Genomic DNA, 15,109 nt, shown 5'->3' on the forward strand with positions numbered 1-15,109 from the left:
GGAGGAGAGGGGAGAGAAGCCATGGAAAGACTGTAGAGGGAAGAAGAAGAAAGGAGAGGGTAGAAGAGGATAGGAAAGGGGAGGAGAGGAAAGGGGAAGAGAAAGGAAGGAAATGAGGGGGAGAAGGAAATGGGAGGAGAAAGAATATTATTATTATCATTATTATCATTAATTAGCCTTCCTCTAAAAAGGAAAAGGGAAGGAGGGTTCTACTTTGTTGATAACATATGTTTAATTACACCCAAAGCCCCAAGATACTGAATCAAGAATAGCATTGTCCAATGGCCACCAGAGGCTCATTGATTTGGAGGAGAAAGGGATGTCAGAGGTCATCTGGCCCAACCCTCGCAGTCCAGAGGTGTGGAGAGGTCACTCAATCAACAAGCATTTATGACATGCCTGCTATGTACCAGGCACGAGCTAGGTTCCAAAATGAAACAGTCCCTGCCCTCAAGGAGCTTACCGTCTTTGGAACAGATGCAACATGCATGAGAAAGTCAAGTGAGTGCCCAAGATCAAATAGTGAGAGAGGCAGGATTTGAACCCAAGTCCTTTGACTCCAGAGTATCACCCTGCTTCCCTTATGAAGGACATAATCAAAACACCATGGTACAGGCAGCTGGGTGGACCTGGAGTCAAGGAGACCTAACTTTAAATCCTGTCTTAGACACCCATCAGCCTCTGTCTGCCTCAGTTTCCCCATCCATAAAATGGGGATCATAATAGCACCTACCTCCAAGAGTTGTTGTGAGGATCAAATATTTGCAGTGTTTTGCAACCCTTAACATGTTGTATAACTGCTGGATATTATTACGGTATAGTGGATAGAGACTGGACTTTGAGTCAGAAAGATCTAGGTTTAAATCTTACCTCAGACACTTCCTAGCTGTGTGACCCTGGGCAAATCACACAACCTCTGTTTGCCTCAATTTCTTCATCTGTAAAATGATGGAGTCAGATTCAAAAACCTCTATGGTCCTTTTCACTTCTCAATCTAGGATGCCATGACATAAACAACGGTTCCTGCTGCTTATATGGAAGAGGAAGAATTAGAGGCAAGAGAAGGTCAAATACTCCCCAGGATGAACCCAGGGGAGGTAGAGCTAGGAGTCCTCAAAGTGAAAGGTACCTTTCTTGTACCTAAATCACAAAAGCATGGGTTAAGGGGGCAGCTGCTTGTCCATTCCCCTGCCTCCAGACGAGCTTCATCCAAACCATTCCAGACACATCCTAGACCTCAAAAATTGGAATAATGTGACAAGAGCTGAAACACCAGCGCTCTTTTCATGTAGTCCTACAGAAACAACGGTCCGGCTCATCTGCAAATCTGTTTTGTGTGAAACCACCAAGAGCCAGTGGCCAGAGTGGGAGCTTGTTACATCCTCCCTAACCTACTTTTTGCCACAGCAACATTGGCAGCCTTTCTCTGCTTTTGTGTGCGTGGTCTCAAAGCCCGGACTAGAAGGATATACCTATATGCTCTGTGCCTATACTTATAAAACAACAATAATATACATACACATATTCTATATTTTGGGTCATAGATTTTGGTCAGAAGGGACCTCTGAAGTCACCTAGTTCAACCCACCCATCTTAGAGGAGAAGACTGAGAATCAGGAGGTGGCATTACTTGCCCAAAGTCATAGAGCTATTAAATGGTAAAAAATGGATGGAGCCAGCTTCTGCAATGCCTTTCACATCTGTGTGTCCCTTTTTGTCCATTTCCTCAACTACTGTTAAAACCTCCTCATGTGGTTTCCCGCCTGCACTTTATGGGATAGAGTGCCAGATTCAGAATGGGGAAGCCTTGAGTTCAAATCTTGCCTCAGACACTGACAATGTAGGTGACCCTGGGCTAGTAAGCCTTCTATTGGCCTTATTTTCCTCATTCATAAAAGAGGGCATTCAACTGGATAACTTCTAAGGTCTGTGAGCCTTTGATGCAGTGATGCCTTTCCAATACATCCTTGCCTTTGTTGTCAGACATATTCCTTATGCATTGATATGGCCATGTACTGGGCTCCCAATTGCCTGCTGAGTAAAATTAAAAGTCTTTTGCTCAACATTCAAGGCTCTTTGCCACCTGGGATCACCTTCTCCCCTCCACATTCTCTGCATTCCAGACAAACTAGATTTCCCTCTTGTTCCCTAAACTAACCTCAGGTCCTTTGCTCCAGGGTTTCCTGTGCCTAGAATTGAACCCCACTTTACCTCCCCCAATACACCTCTTCCCTTTTACTCCTTCAAAATTAGGGGGTTTTTCCATTGAGAAGAATGTATTTTCTCTCCCTCCTACCCCCCCCTTGTTGATAAAGAAAGAAAACTAAACCTTTGTAACAAACACGCGAAGCAGATCGCCGCATTCCGTCAGACTGACTGCTTTATGATCTGCAAAATGCAAAATGCTTTGCAAACATCTCATTTGGTCTTCACAAATGAAGGGGGAGGAAGAGAAGAGGAAGGAAGGAGGAAGAGATGAAGGAAACAAGCATTTATTAAGCACCTACTGCACGTTAGGCACAGTTCTAAGCACTTTACAAATAATAACTCATCTGATCCTCACAATAACCCTGGAAGGAAGTTGTTATTATTATCCCCATTTTACAGATGATGAAACTGAGGCAAACAGAGATTAAGTAACTTGCTTGCTCAGGATCTCAGAGTGGCAGCGAGGACAAGGAATAGTCTTAGTCCTCATCCTGACCCCTTGTGTGAGAGGACATGACAGAAGGAAGATTCAGCACTGGGGAAGAGCAAAGAGATTTCTTCCAGAGAAAGTCTAGTTTGTTTCCCTGATCTCCAGGAGCTAAAAAGAGATTAAGATGAAGGTTCCCAAGGGCAGAGAAGGGGAGGGTCGAAGGAGAGAGACAGATGCTGGTGAGGAGGAGCTGTTCTTGTCCATACTTTACTTAAGGAGGACCGATGACATCACGATGTTGGAGTCAAGGTACAATGTGTCCCACTGGCGGCTGATCAGACCAATGCAAGCTCGGAGATGCCATGGTGGGCAGTCAAACATATGTTTGGCATTCAGGCTACATGGTCAGCCCATTGGAGCTGCGATCTCTGCAGTAGAGTTTGAATGCTTGGCAGTTCAGCTAAAGAAAGGACCTCAGTGTCTGGTACCTTATCCTGTCAGGTGATCTTCAGAATCTTCCTAAGATCCTCAGTTTATTCATCTGTAAAGTGGGGAGAATAACAATACCTACCTTATAGAGTTATTGTGAAAATCAGAGATAATAATAATAGCCACCTTTTACATAGCATAGGTGTATGTAGATACATGTATATATACGTATGTGTGTATATGTGTGTATATATGTGCATGTGTGTGTACACATATATATGTGTGTATATATATACATATATACATATATATGTGTGTATGTATATATATATATATATATATATATATATATATATATATATATATATATACTCATTTTTTTTCTCACAAGCAGCCTGTGAGGTAAGTACTATTATTACTTTTGCAAAGCACTTTATAAGCATCATATCATATGATTCTCACAACAACCCTTGGAAGAAGATGCTATTTTACAGAGGAAGAAACTGAGACAGAAAGTGGTTAAGTGATTTCTCCAGGGTCACACAGCTCATAAGTGTCTGAGGCCGGGTTTGAACTCAGGTCTTCCTGATTCCAAGCCTATCAATCTATCCACTGTGCCACTTATTTGCCTCACTGACTGGACCATCGGGAGAAATGTCTAGCTCCTATATAATGAATATAGAATTCTTGACAGTAAACATAAAAATATAAGACACAAAGTTACTTTTAAAAGAGAAAAGTAATGAATTAACAATCATTATCTGTCCTCACCCCAGAGGGGCTTACTATGCCATCATTAGAGAAGAATGGAAGAGTTTGGATTTTGAGGAAAAGATTTTTGCTCTCCTGGTTGCAAATACAGAAGAGATTGGGAACAGAGCCAAGAGGACCCTGCTCTCATGACCAACAAGGAAGGAAAGAAGAAGAGTGAAAGAGAGAGAGAGAGAGAGAGAGAGAGAGAGAGAGAGAGAGAGAGAGAGAGAGAGAGAGAGAGAGAGAGACAAAGACAGAGAGCTGGAGACAGACAGCAAGACAAAGACAAAGAGATGGAGAGAGGTAGATAGAGAGGAAGAGAAAGCCACAGGGAGGGAGGGAGGGAGGGAGGGAGGGAGAGAGAGAGAGACAGAGAGAGAGACAGAGAGAGAGAGAGAGAGAGAAGTAGATAGAAAGGAAGAGAAAGTCAGAGATAAATACATAGAGAGACAGAGAGAGATAGGGAGAAAGAGGTAGATAGAAAGGGAAAGAAAGTCAGACAGAGGAGAGACAGAGATAGAGAGGGTTGGCAAACCAAAGCCTCACCACTCCTATTCAGCCAGACGAAAAGAGACAAGGTCAAGGAAGAAGACTCCTGAAGACATGTAGCCAAGGCCCCTGGTCAGGGCATTGAGGAGATCAGGTGAGGCTGATTCTGGAGAGGAGAGTTTCAAGAGAAGATTGTTAGCTACAACTGATGTCTGCAGTTTTCATTAGACATGTTCCCTTGTGCTGACACCACAAGCATTTCAATGGCCATTATCGCAGCTACATGTTTAAAATGCTTGTTATTTGCAGTTTTTAATATAGATGTAAAATCTGGATAGTGGAAAAAGCACTCTGAAAAAGCTTGAGAATGTTTCTGCCTGTAGCATGATGTAGAGAGGATAAAAAAATCATTAATGTAAATGTCTTTTCCCCCCCATAACCAAAAAGCCATGGATAGAGGCAAACCTATTCCATTCCCAGATGGTTTACCCTCACTGTGTTTATTTGGCAAAGTCAATGAATCTGGCCACAGCCAGCTTGTTCCAAAGATGCAGCCCTCCCAGATAAATGAAATGGTCATTTCCACCTGTCACTAATTTCTCTTGCCGAATTCTTGACAGCTCTATTAACAACAAACCAAGGAAAGGTCTCTGTAAATTCCATGTGTCCATTTTCCAATCCTTCGGTGCTCTGGACAGAGCACCTCTCTCTTCCACTCCCACCTACACTGCTGTCCCTCCCCCCTCCCGCCCCCATTCCCCAACACCTGGGATTACTTTGTGCCAAACTGTTCAAAGATAATTCATCTTGGCAGCCAGGCCTTGTGTTTGCCCATTACCTGACATGTTTAGGCTCCTCGCATATTCCGGAATGGCGTGATCTAATGTAATACAATTTGAAATACAGTAAAGCAATAACCAAAGTAACAGAGTTTGACATCCAGAATCTCAGAGGAGATCCACATCTACTGACTGCCCAGTATTTCCAAGATCTACACCCCCTCCATCTCAGGCTACGTCATATTATTTGGCTTTTTTAAAGTGTTATCTGCACTTAAATGCAATTAGAAGATTGAAGAGTTGGCAAAGCTGATTTGCCAGACTTCAGAAGTATAGTCAATGCATTGTTCCACAAATTTGGACACTCAAGAAGATGTGGGGGGGGGGGGTCACCCTCCCTTCCCCCATCACACGTCATATGAAACACTGCATATGTAGTTAAATAGTACACAAAATAAAATGCATCATACATTGTTCTGAAAAAGTCATATCAGAATTAGACATTTCTATGTCACACTCATAATCAGTGAATCAATAGCATTTATTAAGACCATAGGTTCATGGATACAGAGCTGGAAGGGACCTTACAGGTCATTGAATCCAACCTCCCCACTTTTTTGTTGTTCAGTTGTTTCCAACTGTCCGTGACCCCATTTGGGGTTTTCTTGGCAGAGATGCTGGAGTGGTTTGCCATTTCGTTCTCCAGCTCATTTGACAGATGAGGAAACTGAGGCACACAGGGGAAAGGGGAATGTCCAGGGTCACACAGCTGGGAAGTGTCTGAAGCTAGATTTGAACTCAGATCTTCCTCACTCCAGGCCCAGAGCTCTATGCACTATGGAGCCACCTAACGGTCCCTTATTTTACAGAGAAGGGAAAATGAGACTCAGAAAGGTTGCATGTGCCCCAGGGCGCTCAGCTAGTCCGTATCTGAGGCAGCATTCAACACAAGTTCAATGCTCTATCTAATACCTAAACCGTTCTACCTCTCAGGTGCCAACCATGTTCCAGGGTCTGTGCCAGGTTTGAAGGACACAGATTCACAAATGAGACAGTACTTGTCCTCAATGGCTTATAGTCTACTTCTGCATTCTAGATTCTTAACCATTTTCCATGCTTCTAAATCAGATGTGACATTAGAACAAAACGTCATAGGTTTAGCACTGGAAGGGGCGTTAGGGATCATCTTGTAACTCCTTTTGTCAATAAGGAATCAGGCCCAGAGAGGGGACTGGAATGACCAACGTCACACAAGCAGCAAGTATCCAAGTCAGGATTTGAACCCAGATCCTCTGTTGGCAGGTCCAGCATTCTCTAGATTCCACTATGCATCCCATTAAATCAAAAGGCAATTATTGAGCAACTCCTATGTGCCAGGCACTGTGCTGAGTGCTTTCAGAAACACACAGAGCAGGGGCAGCCAGGTGGCGAAGTGGATAGAGCACCGGCCCTGAAGTCAGGAGGACCTGAGTTCAAATCCAGCCTCAGACCAAATACCTGACACTTACTAGCTGTGTGATCCTGGGCAAGTCACTTAACCCCAATTGCCTTAAAAAATAAGAATAAAAAATAAAAAGAAATACACAGAATAAGGTGAATGTGGCAGTATCCTGCCTTAGATAAAAGCTGTTTTTGAAACTCAGAAATCATGGCCTTAAATACCCCGTGTTTTCATTTTTTAAGGTAAGGGATTGAAGAAATGAGCACCTAGCAATAGAAATGGGGGTAAAGAGGAAGAGATCACTGTTACTATAATTAAATGAATTTGGGGTAGTTTTTTTTTCCTGATGTGGGGATGAATAGTCTCCCAAACAGGCCGTCTTTGGCCAAAAAGATTATATGTTTCAGGACTGTTAGGTAGGATTAAGGTACCAGTTCTTAAATTTACATTTCTCACAGCACAGTGCTATTCTTTTTAGTGAAAGATCTCACTATGGAAGAGGCATGTGTGTGTGCAGTGGGGAGTTTTCAGCTCACTAGTCATGCACATCCTTTGAGAATAGTTGGGTTAAGGTTCCAGTCAACTCCTCAATCAACAAGTAGGAAATATGTAGCAGGCACTGGGTTGAACATGAGGGGTACAAATACACAATCCCTTCCCTCCGAGAATTCCTATTCTACCAGAGGAAAACAGTGTGCTCACAGAGAAGGGAGCACCAGATATACCCATAATAAATATGGCAGTGATTGAGTGAGGGAAGGAGAGACTAATAACTGGAGAAATGATGAAAGCTGGGAAATCAAGCTTGAAGGAACGTCATCCTTAACCCCCATCCACTGACACTGGTTGTTTTCATCTGTTGAGCTATCACTGTTTCAGTCTGAGTCCTCAAAGGCAGAATAGAAAAGAATGTCCCTGGAAATGCATCCTTCTGGGAGCTTACCAATCTAGAAGGATGAGATAAATCCAGAAGTAACCAAAAAACAAATAACCACAACAGCAAATAGAATGTTGTAAATGCAATAAGATAGGTGGAACTAAAGCACTGTATGTTTCAAGGAGATATTATAGAGGGAGAATCAAGAGAATTGGCCATGGATTGGGGAGAAGGGAATAAGCATTTACATAATGTCTACTATGCTCACAGAGAAGTGAGAATAGGATATACTCCACAAATATGGCAATGATTGGGTGAGGCACCACACCAAGCACTTTACAAATATCACAACAAACTTACAAGGCAGTTGCTATTATTATCCCCATTTTCTAGTTGAAGAAATTGAGGCAAACAGAGGTTAAGTGATTTGCCTAGGGTCACTCAGCTAGTAAGTATCTGAGGCCATATGTGAATTCAGGTCTTCCTGACTCCAGGCCCAGTGTTCTATCCACCGTGCCACCTAGCTGCATAACTGGCATGATTGAAGAACGGATGGATGGATGGATAGATGGAAGGAAGGAAGGATAGATGGATGGATGGATGGAAAGGCATTAATTAACAAGACAAATGTGCCAAGCACTTCGCTAAAATCTGGAGATGTGAATAGAAAAGATAGCACATCCTCTCAAAAAAGTTCACACTCTAACTGGGGAAGAGGAGACCTAAAGAATTCAGCTCCAGGACAGATGGGCAAGGCCTAAGATTTTTAAGAGTTTAACAAAGGGTGCATGACAAGGCCCAGAGTTCCTCAAAGTGCATCAACTAATCGGATGGCAGTGCCTAGGGAACTGGAGAGTGCAGATGATAAGGCATGGTGGTCCTCCATCTTACTTAAAGAATTATGTTGATAAATACCTGATCATCCAGTTGGAATAGCAGTCATGTCCACTCTGAAGAGCCGAGGGCCTTGAAGGCTTTGGCCCATCACTTTGGTAAGGTAGAGCACACCTGAAGGGCCCAGTGGATTCTGGTTTCCCTCCTGCAGCAATAGAAATGGGAATGGGAGTATTTTCTAGCCCAGGGAGAAAAGGAAGAGGGAATGTGGAAGAAGATTAGAGAAGGGTATCCTTAGGGTTTTGTTCCAATAGGCCCTCCTATAATCCAGTGAGGGTATTGGAAGCTGGGGAGGGAAAGGGGAATGTTTTCTTCCCCCTCTCCTTCCCCGAACATGCTCCCAAGGGACAATAATGCAAAGGATCCTAAGCCTGGGTGCCTGGAAAAATGACAAAGGTGCTAACACAAAGAGAAATAGAGATGTCAGAAGAGGGATGAGCTTGAAAAAGCGAATGAAGAGACACAAACCTGGGAGGACCATCTCCTTCAAGGTGCTTTCTGGGAGTCTCCTCTCTCTGAGGCCCGGCTCCCCCCTCTAAGCAAGCTCATCAAGAGGGACACAAGAGCAGGCGTGTAGCTTGTCTTGAAGCCAGGCACAGATAAAAGAAAACACCTGTAAGAACGAAATGTTATACTCCACTGAAAATCCAGAATAATGTTTCATGTCACGTTGAAAGAAAGTATTCAGCAAACATCAAATGCAAGGTAAACCAGGTTTGGGAGCAAAAGAAGAGACAATATTTTGATGCACGTCAGAGTCTCTCCTGTGCCTCCCTTCCTTACTCACAACACAAAAGAAACAACTGCTGTGATCACACACACACACACACACGCACGCGCACACACACACACACACACACACACACACACACCCACTGATGTTTACTATCCTGCTCAGGGGGATAAATATACCAGGCATAGAACTGAGACAGTGCAGTGGGCTGGTCTAGATGGGCACTATTTGCTCAGTCAAGTCATATCCACCACCTACGACTCAGTTACCTCATTTGTAAAACAAGAATATGGTGTCCAAGTTCCTGCTAAGACCGAAGTTTTCAGCACCTTTGAGCTTCTTACCAAAGAGTGGACATTTGTGATGGCAACAGACTGGAAGCAAAGAGGGTGTCTCTGGATCAGGAGGTGTCTGAACGAGCCATGGTGTTTGAATGGGACCATCTCAAGTCGGGTGACACACAGAAAATGCTTTGTGAACCTCAAAGCACCACCTAACTGTTAGATGTGGTGACACGATGATGAATGTGAGGGAATGTTGCTATGTAATAAGAAATAACAAATGTGAGAAATTCCAAGACGTATTTGAAGATTTGTACCAATTAAGACAATGTTAAATAAGCAATGTACCGAATAATAACAGTCAACATTTATGTAGAATTTTAAGATTTCCATATATTATCTCATATTTTCCTCACAATGCAACTGAAAAGATTACAAAATGAACTCTCATTTCTGAGTAAATTTTAACAACAAAACCAGTTACGGTTGCAGAGGAGGCATGATGAAGCAGACCTCCCTCCTCTCAACAGGGAGACCAGGAACTCTGAGGACCACACGTGGCCTGTATTAACCAAGGGCTTGGGTTCCATGTTCATGTTTTGATTACCTGTTGTATTACATTGCAAGAGAGGGCTCAATCCTGACTTGGGGGAGGGAGGTACAGGTATCCCCTCCACATCTTTTCCCATCGTGGTTTCTATATATCGTGGATTGGCATAAGAAATTAACTGGGAATTTTTTGTGAGTTTTGCAGAAGCCTCAGATGACACGTGAAGGCCAGCAAGACAACACAGAAAAAATTTAGAAACTCAGATCTCTGTCAAAGATCTCACACTTAGAGTACCATTAATTAAGAATTGAGATCACATTTACAAGGGGCCAAAACACTGTGGGGTTCTTGGCCTTCTGTGCCCCTTTTTGTCACTCCGCTACCAAAACTGAGGAAGGAGGAGGGAACCACAAAGGACCAAGGACCATTTTATACTTTTCTTTGAGTGGTCATGGACAAAGCATTCCTCACCCAGGCGCTAGCCTGCTGGTGGTTAGCCTTTTCCTGTCTGGCTAGGCTGATCCTTGGAAAATAGACTCAATGTGAAGCTGGGACTTTTCTCCTAGTCTTTCCAGCATGATAGATTAGACCAGCTCCAACATAGCCTTTAACGACATAGAGTTCTTGTCTTCATACCACGATAATGCATCAGAGTACAATTATTTAGAAGGGGTTTGTAGATCCTTAGAGCTGGGACCTAGAGATCACCTAGTCTAATATTCCCATTTTGCAGATGAGCAAACTGAGACCCAGAGAAATTACTTATCCAGGGTCACACAGAAAAGAGAATTTAAATATGGAACTAGAAGAGAGCTCAGAGGTCATGTAATTCAGCCTCATCATTTTATAGATGAGGAAACTAAAGATCAGAATAGTTAAGTTAAGCAGTAAAGCTGCATAGTAGATAAAGCACTGAGCTTAAAATAACCTAAGTTCAAATCCTACCTCAGACAGACACTAGCTGTGTTACTCTGGGCAAATCACTTAACCTCTGTCTGCCTCAGTTTCCGCAACTGTAAAATGAGAATAATAATAACATCTACCTGCCAGGGTTGACAAGCAAATAAAATGAAATATATAATAAATAAAAATATAAAATATATATAAATATATATAAAATATATATAAAAATGAAAAATATATAAAGCTCTTTGCAAAACACAAAATGCTCTCTGTTATTATTAATATCAATGACTTGCCCAAGGTTACATAGGTGGTAAACATTAGAAGCAGAATTTGGAACTGAACCTTCTGTTCCACAGTGCTGACTCAGTGATCACTTAGTCGAATTTCCCCATTTTACAGATGAGGAAGCCCAGAACGGGAAAATGACTTTCCATGGGCACTAGAGAAAGGCAGAAATGAAACACGGCTGCTGGTTCCTCATATGATACTCTCTCCTAATCTATCATCTTTTTTTTCCCTTTTTCTAGCTAAATGCAAGTTCTTAAAAATATTTTTTTCCACCAAATGTCTCATTCCTATTCAATCTGCAAAGAGCACTTTTTGAAGTATCCTCTTTCTCCAATCCAATCACTCAGCACGGACCCTGTGTGAAATCTGCCGTTTGTCAACCTAAGCTTCCCTCGTAATTATCCCACTTCTCCCATGCCTAGGATGTGTGCACCTGATAATCAAGGGTTATTCATTGGGAGCCTTCATTACGCTTTCTGTGGATAATACCGATTTCACTTATGAAATGCCACTCAGGGTCTCATCTCTGAATGAAGACATTGATTTACGTACATTTCCAGAGTGCACACAATAGGCGTAGAATTAAAATAATGGACAACAACTAATAGTAAACAGGTGTAACTCTGAAACTTAAATTAAGTATTCTCTAGATTCAGAGCAAGCCTTGGAAAGAAGGATGTTTACCATACAATAACAGAGACAGGGAAGAAAAAAATGAAATAAACAATAAATTCTCATTGAATAGTGTGGCTTCCCAGCTGGAAACCATTTCAGCTTCTAGCATCACAACCAAAAATGAACACACAAAGAATTTTAAGCTGTTCTTTTTTCCCCCCTCCCTCTTCCTAGAGACTGGGAGGAAGATGGCAAAAGTATAATTTAATTTTTGTAGAGTGTTTTCTAAACAAGTTCAGGGGCTGTAATGTCTGGGCTGACAAATTGAATACTGGGTCTGTAGTTCTTGTAATGAGGTGGATGCAGCGACTTGAATCAGAAACACATCGCTCAAATCTAAGGCCAGTGGAAGAGAACTGTGATCAGTGTGGAAATAGATGACACCTCCACTATTAACTTACTCATGAAGAACTGTCCCATCAGCTCCCCAGGCTAAGCCACCCAAGGTGTGGACAGTTCCATCAGCAGCCACACAACTGCTCTTTGAGAAGCTGGGAGGACTCAAAAGAAAGATTATTTCCCATCTTCTGCACCAACCAGCTGAAAATTGGCCTGATTCTGCCACCCACATGCAGATAAGTGACAATGATGTCCGAAAGACCTCTCTCCCTCTTGTTCCTGAGCTCTGACTACACTCAGGCAAATTACAACATTTCTACTCCTGGGGCATTACTGCATACAGAAGTGTCTAAAATTAAAACAGGGGCCAGAAGGGCAGGTCTTCATCCCCTTTTGGAGCATGGTGATGGCAAAGATGGCCAGGTACAGAAATGTACCAAACCTAAACCCTGCTTATATATAGCATGGGCTCAGAAGCTTATTTTAGCTGCCTGGGAATTTTCTTAAGAGGAAATTTTGCAAGGGGTGTGTATGCAAGCAATCCTGTCCTTGGGGGTAAAGGTAGAGATGACAGCAGAAATTGGTGGCTTCCAATGTTCCTTATCTAAGAAGAGCCTAGAAGCAGAGACCTTTCCCCTCAAACTTGTGGTTTCATTGGTATAAGGAATTTCCTAAGAAGAGTTTCCTTCTACCAAGGCAGACTGGCCCCTGCTCAGCAATTTTATAGTCTGATAGCAGGGATTCTTAATCTAGGGGTCCATGGACAGATTTCATAGAATTCATGAAATTGTATGACCTTGAGCAAGACCCTTCACCACTATGAACCTCAGTCTCTTCCTCTTAAAATGAGAGAGGAGACTAGAGATGGTCTCTGAGGTCCCTTCTAGCTCTGGATCTATGATCCTACTGAGAAGCAGAATTTAGTACAACTGGATTTAGAACTAGAAAGGTCTTGGAATCAGCTGAGATATGTCATGTAAGAACCAATTAAAGCATCTGGGAAATAGCCTAAAGAAAAAAAGGCAGGTGGAACAGAGTAGCCATCTTCAAGTATTTAAAGGACTCTGAGGGCAGAAAGTGAAGAGGAATTAAGAAGCCTTTGATGAGGATGAAAGAGGAGAATGAAACTCAACAAAAAAAAAAAAAACCTAAGATCTTGGCAACTGGTCCCATCACTTCCTGGCAAACAGAGGGAGAAGAAATGGAAGCAGTGTCAGATTTTATATTCCTGGGTTCAAAGACCACTGAAGACAGTGGCTGCAGCCATGAAATTAAAAAATGCTTACTCCTTGGAAGGAAAGCTATGGCCAATCTGGACAGCCTACTAAAAAGCAAAAACATCACCTCACCAACAAAGGTCCATATAGTCAAAGCTACACTTTTTTCAGCAGCAATGTATGGCTATGATAATTGGACTATAAGGGAAAGCTGACCATCACAAAAATCAACACTTTCGAATTGTGGTGCTAGAGAAGACATTTCAGAGTGTCCTGGACAGCAAGGAGGTCAAATCAGTTAATACTTAAAGAAATCAATTCAGGCTTCTCACTGGAAGGTTAAATACTGAAGCTGAAGCTTAAATACTTTGGCCACATAAGGGGAAGATGGGACTCATTGGAAAAGACCCTGATGTTGGGAAAGATTGAAGGCAAAAGGAAAAGGGGTGGCAGAGGATGAGATGGATAGATAGTGTGATGGAAACAATGAATATTATCTTGGACCAACTTTGGGAGATAGTGGAGAATAGAAGGGTCTGGCGTGCTATGGTCCGTGGGGTCACGATGAGTTGGACATGACTGAACAAAAATTGTGGATTAGAAGTGGATTAGACTTGGATAAATCACTTAACCTCTTTGAACCTCAGTTTCTTCCCAGGAAATTGAGGAGTATGAGGACTAAAAGATAGCAGTGATCTCTTCCAACTCTAACTTTATGATTTTTATCTCTTTTTCCTCTCAAGTTTCTTTTCCCAAGAGGACACTACAGAATATAACTTAAAAACCATCATTGTGATATTGAACCACAGAATCTCAGAGTTGAAAAAGAGCTCTGAGGTCATCTAATCCAACCTATACCTAAGAAAGCATTCCCTCCATAAGCTCCTCATCCTCCACCTCCCCCTCTCTCCAGCAAGTGGCCAGCCTGTCTTTGCTTGCATACCTCTAAGTGAAGGCAAAGCTAACTTTTGGACAGCTCCGTTGGTTCGAAAGTTTTTCCTGACCCTGGACATTTGTAAGTAAATGGAAGATGAGACCTTCTGAAATGGGGGTGAGCGGCTGGGAGTAGAAGGTCAGAAGGACAGTGTCCCTGACAAAGTTTGCCTAATAATAGCCTACATTTACCATGTGCAGAGTAATGCAAATATAATCTCATTTGATACTGATAAACATTCTGTGAGGTAGATACTACAGGTATTATTATGGTCTTGTTATAGATGATGAAAATGAGGCTCAGAAAAATTAAGGAATTTGCCAGAGCCTCACAGAGAAGCATCTGATGTAAGATGTAGTGCCAGGCTTTCCTGATTCCAGACCTAGTCTACAATCCACTGTGCCAAGTGCCATCTACTTCCTTCATGTATGTGTGTGTGTGTGTGTGTGTGTGTGTGTGTGTGTGTGTGTGTGTGTAGTCCAATCCCCTCATCAAATGAGGGGATCAAGCTATATAATCCCTAAGGTTCTTTCTACTGTCTAGGATCCTTCAAGTCATTTAATCTTCTTGTACCTCAATTTTCTGTTCTGTAAAATGGGAGATTGGATGAGATGACTCCTAAGATTCCTTGTAACTCTAAATCTATGCATGAGGTATTCAGGAAGACTAGTCCCTCTGGTGTGATGGCTTGCCTCACCCTTTCCAGGACTGGTCATCCACCTTGGGTGTCTACCTGGCACTCAACACTCACCTGTGGCCCCAAGAAGCTGTAGTATGCTATGGGGCCATACCTTGGTAAACTTTCTCAGCAGATGGTCTAAACCAAGCTGGGAGTAACCAATGGGTCTTAAGCTTCTTGGTAAGTTAAGGGGGTGTCTCCTCCCCA

This window comes from Phascolarctos cinereus, unplaced genomic scaffold (genome assembly GCF_003287225.1).
Source record: "Phascolarctos cinereus isolate Bilbo 61053 unplaced genomic scaffold, phaCin_HiC Scaffold_5;HRSCAF=322, whole genome shotgun sequence".
Taxonomy (NCBI): domain Eukaryota; kingdom Metazoa; phylum Chordata; class Mammalia; order Diprotodontia; family Phascolarctidae; genus Phascolarctos; species Phascolarctos cinereus.